The sequence below is a fragment of the Lolium rigidum genome, chromosome 2 (genome assembly GCF_022539505.1).
Source record: "Lolium rigidum isolate FL_2022 chromosome 2, APGP_CSIRO_Lrig_0.1, whole genome shotgun sequence".
NCBI lineage: Eukaryota > Viridiplantae > Streptophyta > Magnoliopsida > Poales > Poaceae > Lolium > Lolium rigidum.
The window spans coordinates 244,420,519-244,428,512 of NC_061509.1; the positions used below are offsets into that span (position 1 = coordinate 244,420,519).

The following is a 7,994-nucleotide window of genomic DNA, read 5'->3' on the forward strand; positions in this document are numbered from 1 at the left end:
GATGTACGAGGCTGTACATGGTGGCAGGCGTGGGTGACTTGTGAGTGGTGCAAACTTAGGCGAGGCTGCATGCAGGTTGCTTGCCGGCCAGGAGGAAGAAGAGGCCAAGAGGGTGGCGGAGTAGGAAGGCCGGGGCTGGCGTTGGCGTTGGCGGGAAGTAGCATTTCCTCCGGACCTTATGGCGCCATCACCTAATCTTGCTTCGTTGAACTTTGCTGGAGATTCTCACCAGCCGTTGACCGTTCTACTCCATTGTCAGGTATTATGTACCGAAGTCTATAACCATGTCAGGTATTTGCACTGTTTGTTGTACCACAAAACCAGAACCCAGTACTTATCCTGCTCTATCGATGGTACCACTCTGTCCTTTCCTTGCTCAAGGTGGCAGAAACAGAGTACACCACTCGGCCCCCGTACCTGCTATCGCTAGTTTAGTTTGTTGTCTTTTCTTGCATTTTGCGTCTGATTCAACTTGATTTTGACATTTCCGTCTGAACAAAAAATGTTCGTCTCCTTTTTCTGAACATATACATGTAAAAATCGTCAGTCATGTATAAAGTACTTCGAAAAATACAGGAAGAGTAACCAATAGCACAACTCTAAAGTACAGACCACATTAGGTTCTTTATGTAGCCATTAATTCCAGTTCAAATGAACCTCACGACTTTCGGTCGCTCCGACTATAGGAAATCTCCACCACGCATTTCAGCCATCGGTCCGTGTTCTCGCGGATGCGAAAATCGAACGAATAGGCCGGAGTGACCTTTTGCCCCAGCGGCCCGATGCAAAAAAAAAAGAAAAAAAATCGACTGTCAAGTTCCTTCATGGCGATTAACATCCTGTCGAGTCCCACCACCGACGATTAGTCTTCACGTGCTAGTCCGGTTGATTCGGCGCGGCAATGACAATCACGTGCTAGCTGCCATGAAAGCACTTGGAGGCAGAGAAGACCGCCGCATATGCCCACGAGCGCATGGCCTACTACCGGGGGGCATGGGGGAGGGGGTGGAGACAGCGGAGCGCATGGCCGTCGCGACGGAGTGCGAGAGGGCGTCTCTCGAGTCGCTCCATTGATAACCTCCATGTCGCGGCAGAGACGACCACCGCCGAGATCCAGTCACACAATGACAGCCTCACCGAGCAACGGGCGCTGCTCGCATCGTTCTAGAAAACGAATGCTGGTTCCCGCCATGCCGTGCTTATATAATCGCAGTGTTGTGCCTATATAATAGACATCGCTGCGATGGCAATGGCAGTCGGTATCTAGAAGCCATGGGCGACCATGAAAGCACCTGGAGGTGCATCAACGCCATGGCTCGCGCCCGCTATCCGGACGTAAAGAGCAGAGCTCGACGCAATGGTTGCATTCGAGGCGGAGCAGACCGCTACCTACGCCCGCGAGACGAGCCCTACGACCTCTACCAGGTGGGCATGGGGGAGGCAGCGGCGTGCATGGCAGTCGCGGCAGAGGGCGAGCATGTGTCCCTCGAGTCGCTCCATCACCAACCTCCATCGGCGACCATCGCCGAGATCCAGGCGGCCAATGCTAGCTTTGCCGAGGCGAGGGCGCAGCTCCAGGACGAGCAGGTGTCCCAGCGCACTGACGCCGTCGAACTCCAGGACGATGATGTCATCGATGTCGACCTCCAGGACGCATCTCCAGAAAGCGCAAGAAGCCCTGCACATCCTAGGCCCACCCCACCGGTGACCACACCGCGCGGAATCCTGCCGCCCACGTTGTGCCAAGGTCGAATCCAGCCCGTTGTGCCAAGGTCGAATCCAGCCTAAGTAGGTATCATGATATGATGCTAATGTAGGTATCCTGATATGCCTGTAGATACCAGGCTTCAAAGATATGACAGTTTATATGCATTGGTCACATTTCACATCAGCATAGTCAACTTCAATACAAAACATACATATCCCAAGTGTCTCAAAGCAACAAATCACCACCTGACATGGTGTTCTACCAATTACAAACTGGGACTTATATCTGAAACAGTTTTGCACCAAAATTAGCCGGGGGGGGGGGGCAATTTTGCAAAACATATACATTCAAGTAGGGTGAACCAAACAGTAATGCTAGTAGTTGGAAGTCAAGCAGTAGTTCTTCTTGTGCCCAGCCAGACCGCAATTTGAGCAATGGGCCTCTCTTCGTGGCTTCTTGTTCTGGTTGGATGGGCAGCCATTCGCCTTATGAACCCTGTTACGGCATATGGTGCAGAATTTTGTTCTTGGCACACTGACCTTCTCGTAGTGCTGAAGTTGGTCGACCGATGTCTTTCCTTTTTGGAGGAGCGACAATGTCTGGTCGAAGACTGCCGCTCTCGAATATGACTGAGGGATTCACTCTCCCATCTGCTTGAACTCTCTCTTCTAGACCAAGGCCATCTTTTATCTTGCTTGTTTCAGACAAGATAGGAATGGCATCTAGAAAGTGGGACATTGCCACCTCGTATGACTCTGGATTGGTGTCAGCCATCTGAACAATTTCAATTGCAGTCCTGTAAAGAGCCGAGTGCCAGAAACTCGTGGATTTCGTAGTAGTGCTATCCTTTTGATACAACATGAGATGAGCGGCCATGTCATGGTATGCATCCCTGGTCCACCTCTTCATAATGTGACTTTCGGGTATTTCTGTTACACCTAGGCTGATCATTACCTGCAAGGAAAAAACATGGAGTGGTTAGTTATACAGGGCATCTATCAGCACCAACATCGACAGCCAAACTCCAGGAATATTTTTACCATAGATTTTCTCTGTAAGGTCCTTTAGCCGCCAAATAAATAGTACCATCATATTCATATTGAAAACCGCTCGGTGGCTACGAATTTCTTTGCCAACCTAATAAGATATCGACACTTGTGTCCATGAGTAACCACCAGTGGTGTATTGCTAAACATGATTATAAATAGTATCATCAAATTCATATTGAAAACCTTTGGTGCCTAAAAAGTCCCTTTGAGAGCTAATAAGATATCCAAGCATGTGTCTAAGAGGGGTATCCCTAACCATGATTTTCAGTAGTAACAACATAGTCAATTTCAAAATCGTTCGGTCCCTAAGAAGTTCTTTTACAAGCTAATAAAGTTATCCAAACATATGGTTGATAGTAACCATCGATGGTGTAGCGCTAACCATGATTCTCAATAGTAACATCATAGTCAAATTGAAAACCGTTCGGTGGCTAAAAAGTTATTTTGAGAGGTAATAAGATATATCCAAGCATTTAAATTAGTGGAAATAATACACCAAATCACGGTCAAGTCACAACTACAGAAAAATAACCAAGTTTCATTTCCCCTACTTAATTCCTTTTTCAGCTATTTATATATGGGATATAAAATGATAAAAAACACATAAATTAGCAATTACTTGTCAAACAAAGATGACTTACTGCAAATCTGAGCTTGTCTGATCAAGACAACCCCTTAATGAGGCTTCTATAGTAAACATTTTGCTACAATGAAGCTCCAGAACACAATGATCAGAATTATCCAGTAATGGAATCAACTGGAATGTGTAGAAGCAAGGGGCTCCATTAAATCCCACATTCCAGATGTGAAGGATCAAAGTGCTAGGTAGTCATAATAAATAACAATTATACACATGAAGATAGTATGACCGCCATCATTGTCAGTATGATTACTCCTAGCTACTCGACCTCGAACATCACTATCACAATCAGAAATACTAATTTTACTACCGTCCATGCAAAATGTAGCTCTCCTCTATTATCGCCATCAAATCAGTGCATCACATGGAATAATTTGAAGCAAAAGTTTTATCGAAAATAAGTTTGATGCAGAAGAACATGGTACTCACATGGAATAGTTTTAGGTTGACTGCTAAAATAAGAATCATTCCGTATATGCAACTACTTGTAAGAATCACTGGACGGAAATAACCTATCATGTCAGCCGCATTGGATAGACTATCACACATCCAAAACTTCAAAGCAAGATCTACCTATTTAGGCCTCACGAGATAAATGATTGTCAATATTCAGTCGCCTATATCTGCTGATTTTTTAGTGTTCTGAAATGTAAATTTGTGTTCTTTCTTTTTTAGGTCAGTTCCCCTGCTTTGATTTGTGTGCAGCCTTGGCTGGTTGGGTCATATACGTTGTATATAGACCTGTTACTATTCAGTAAATATATGGACTTCATAGTATTTGATTGTTTCTGGTACCTAGATCATGTGTTGTCCATTGGCAAAATAAAGGTCTGCTGTATTTATTGGAACCAGGGGCATTAGTATTCGCAGCTGACTCACGCATTACAGAACATCTGACCTGACCTTTTTACTGGATTAACTGTGTTTGCCGATACAGAGAAGCAGCTTAGCATGCCGCATTGCTGCTCCAACAAGATTAGGCTAATGTTGTGTGGAGACGTGTATATAGTCCTAATTCTAGGACCAGTATATAGAGCTACAAAAGGTTGGGCCGCAGGACCTAATCTAGAAACAGTATATGAGTTGCAAAAATTTGGGGTACAGCCGTACAGGATAAGGAGGGTAACTACAATTTCTGCTTAACAAATTCTTATGATAGATTTCATTATACATAGAAGAATGATTGGCTTGCATCAGGCTCCAAAGAATGATTGGCTTGCATCAGGTTCCAAAGAATACAATTGTTTGTCGGCTACCATACTATTTAATTTCATCTAATGACTTGTCAGATACACCGGACATTTTCAGCATATGGTCTTATAGCAAGTATCGCATCTAGAATCTATCTATAATATTAAGTAAACAAATTCATAGTACCCCATTCTTACAGCCAGGATTCATAGACTTCAATAAAATGGTGCAAAGAGATACTTCAGTTTTTACCCCTAAAATACAAGTCAGGGCACCACGCGAAAGTGTTTAGTGCCCCAGATTTCTACTCTCGCCTGATCACGAAATGCGAACAGAGTTCTCAAGTACTCCCTCCATCCCAAAATGTAAGGCGTCTAAGGATTAGTCAAAAGTCAAGGTTTTAAAAGTTTGGCCAAGTTTATACACTTACAACACTAAATCAATATCAATAGATTCAGCATAAAGTATATTTTCTTGATATGTCAATTCGATATTGTAGATGTAAATATTTTTTTCTAAATATTTGGTCAAAGTTAGTAAGGTTTGACTTTCGATCAATCCTTAGATGCCTTACATTTTGAGACGGAGGGAGTAGCTTACACTAGCAAGGTTTAAATCTCAAGTAGCTTTTTTTACAGGATAAATCCTCAAGTAGCTCAATGTGAAGATGCTATATTCATCCTAAACTATCATGAAGATGAATATTGTTAGTAAGCCACATCGTATAAACTAACCATTTCTGAAGATTGGTCTATGCCCATTCTAATATCATTTTCAGCTAGAGAAATCAATATGACTGATCAATGAGGGTGTGTAGATTTGGCAGCCAGGATTAAAAGCCAAGAATCATAATAAACTTTGGGACGATTAACCTCCGCTTCCAGGTGTGATTCGATGGAGGAGGGGTCTCGATTGGCGTCCGCAGATGCGAATCAGACGGTAATGGCGATTCATTATGCAAGTATGAAGCTGAGAAGGAAGCTTGGTTCGTTGCTGCACTCTTCGTCCTCTCCAAATCCGGCTTCTCATGGATCAGCCACAAGTACGCTTGAATCAGAACTCAAGCTGGACGGAGAAGTACGTGCGCTTGTCTCGGCATCATGAATTGGAATTCTTGGTAACCAATCAGGTGCAAGGTCGTGGGTCGGCCTTGACAAATTGAACCAAATCAGCAGGAGCAGATGGAAAATCCGATCCAGATGGGGACGGGATTGACTTCTTACCTCATGAGCAGGTCGATGAATCCCTCAGAGTCTCCGCCCATCATCATCACTGCGCGCACGGCCGGATTGGATCTCCTCCACCGTTCACGAGAGGCGAGCTCTGCAGCACTGGGGAGGATGGAGGAAGGGGAAGGGCAGGCCGTGAGATTCAAATTGGAAATGGGGGAATGGGGGCGCTGAGTGGGGGCCCCGGATGTGGACCATGCCGACGCCGTACTCCGCTAAGCAGAGCAAGGACGGCGAGGACCTGCGGGCGCCATGTATCTCGCCGGCGCTATGTCCTTCCTCGCTCCTGTATTTGATTCGTCCCTAGCTGTATCGCTCCAGAGGTAGGGGTCAACCGGCACCGCGAGTGGGCCCGAGAGCGCAAATCTCCAACGAAACGAGCAGCCACGATATTGCGCCGGGCGCCATTAAGTCCGCTCGTTGTAATTATCGTGCTGTGATCCCGCCACCAAGGGGGATGATCAAAATCAATGTTGACGCTGTGATGGGCAAGAACGGAGGTCGAGGCACGGTGGCGGCAATTGCCAGAACGGAAACAGGACTGTTTGTGGGTGCATCGACGCTCGTGTTCCCTGAGAAATCCAGCGCGGAAATTCTGGAGGCACTGGCATGCAAGGAGGCCTGCGCCCTGACAAACGACATTCACGTCAGGAGGGTCATGGTGGCCACGGACTGCATGAATGTGGTCACCAGCTTGGCCGAGGGGACTCTCGGAAGTTATGCTCACATTGTGAGAGAAATCAGGGAGTCTAAGGGCGACTTTGATGCCCTTGAGTTCCGCCATGAAGCTAGGATTTCGAATAAAGAAGCACATTGTTTAGCTAAGGGTGCAGTTTATGATGCACCAGGCCACCGGGTGTGGCTAGTTAGGCCGCCAGAGGGATTCCTTGTATCGATTACCTCTGATTAATAAAGGCCGCCTTCCCCCGCTAAAAAAAAATGTAATTATCGTGCTGTGGTGGGCAACCTTCCTGGCCGGCGCACAAACGGTGAAACTCCAAGAGATGATCTAGGGCCAAAGGTCGGTTGAGGTATGACCGGCAGCTGCCCTGGCTGATCAGTTCGCAGCCCTCTGGCGCGGCAGCGGTTTCGCCAGCCGTTGCTCGTCCGCGTTGTCCAACAGGAGATGCGGCGGCGGCCCGCTTGCGCTAGGCGCGATGGACGGCGCCAGTCTGGTGGAGCAGAAGGCTACGATGGTGTCGCTGCGGTAGACGACGCGGGAGACCAGGGAGATGCGGCTGCAGCTCTGCACGTCGCGCCTGCTCGCGGTGCTCCGACCGATGTTGCTATCCGGGGACGCCGACATCCAGGTCAACGCGATGGCGCCGGAGCTGCAGGAGGTGGGGAAACAGGGGAGTCGGCCGGGAAACGGGGGGAATATCGGGGGAGAGCAGGCGGGGAAGCTGCCGCCGGTGGAATTTTGGCCGAGTCACCATCAACCAGCCGGATGTTGGCCGGCGGCGGGCAGGAGGGCCGCGTGAAGAAGAGAAGAGAATATGACAAAGTGACGGTGGTGGCCTTGCGCGACATTTTTCTAAGATGGTGTATATTTGCACCGCGTGATGCAAATTATAGATCGTGATGTAAAAAAATTAGGATTTTTTTGTATCTACATTATGGTAGAGCTATTTTTCGCTCCAGGTGATGTAGACGACGCTTATTTTACATCTACTTTGTGTCTTGGAGATGCCCTAAGGACTAAACACTCGCTCGCCAACTGTGTCACTCGATACACCCGCTAATCATTGGTTGTCAAATTCAAACGACAAATAAATTGATCCGATAGAGAGTAGCAAAGAAGTTAAGAAGGTCACACAACAGATCCTCGGTCCATCAAACTTTAAAATTGCCAAGAATAATACCCGAAGATGAAACGTTCTTTGTGATGGTACTCGCTTGGACAAAGAAAATTGTAATATCTCGTGTCCTGATGCTTCCTACTCCCAAGACACCTGTGTGGGCTTGAACGACAGTACAGAAAATACTCGGAGATACTACAAAACATGTGTAAGTATATCTATATATGTATGTCTAACCTTTATCTTTGCACTGCTCGAAGCCTCGAACAGACAAGCCCCATCCCACTGTTCAGGAGAAAGATGGAGCAAGCCTCGGTGCGAAAGTAAAATCTCATCTCTAAGTGCGGGTGACTACAACCTTTAAGCTTGTTGCATACC

General features: G+C 46.8%; 1 long non-coding RNA gene across 2 annotated transcripts; it reads right to left on the bottom strand.

The window, feature by feature from the left end:
- Window positions 1-2,076: 2,076 nt before the first annotated feature.
- On the bottom strand, window positions 2,077-6,074 carry LOC124693204. 2 transcript variants are annotated; one of them, XR_006999896.1, is made up of 4 exons: window positions 5,812-6,074; window positions 3,399-5,737; window positions 2,749-2,845; window positions 2,077-2,662 (listed from the first exon to the last, which is right to left on the bottom strand). It is a non-coding gene; the product is annotated as an uncharacterized LOC124693204 (long non-coding RNA). The 2 variants fall into 2 exon arrangements; XR_006999895.1 differs by having other exon boundaries at window positions 2,749-5,737.
- Window positions 6,075-7,994: the final 1,920 nt, after the last annotated feature.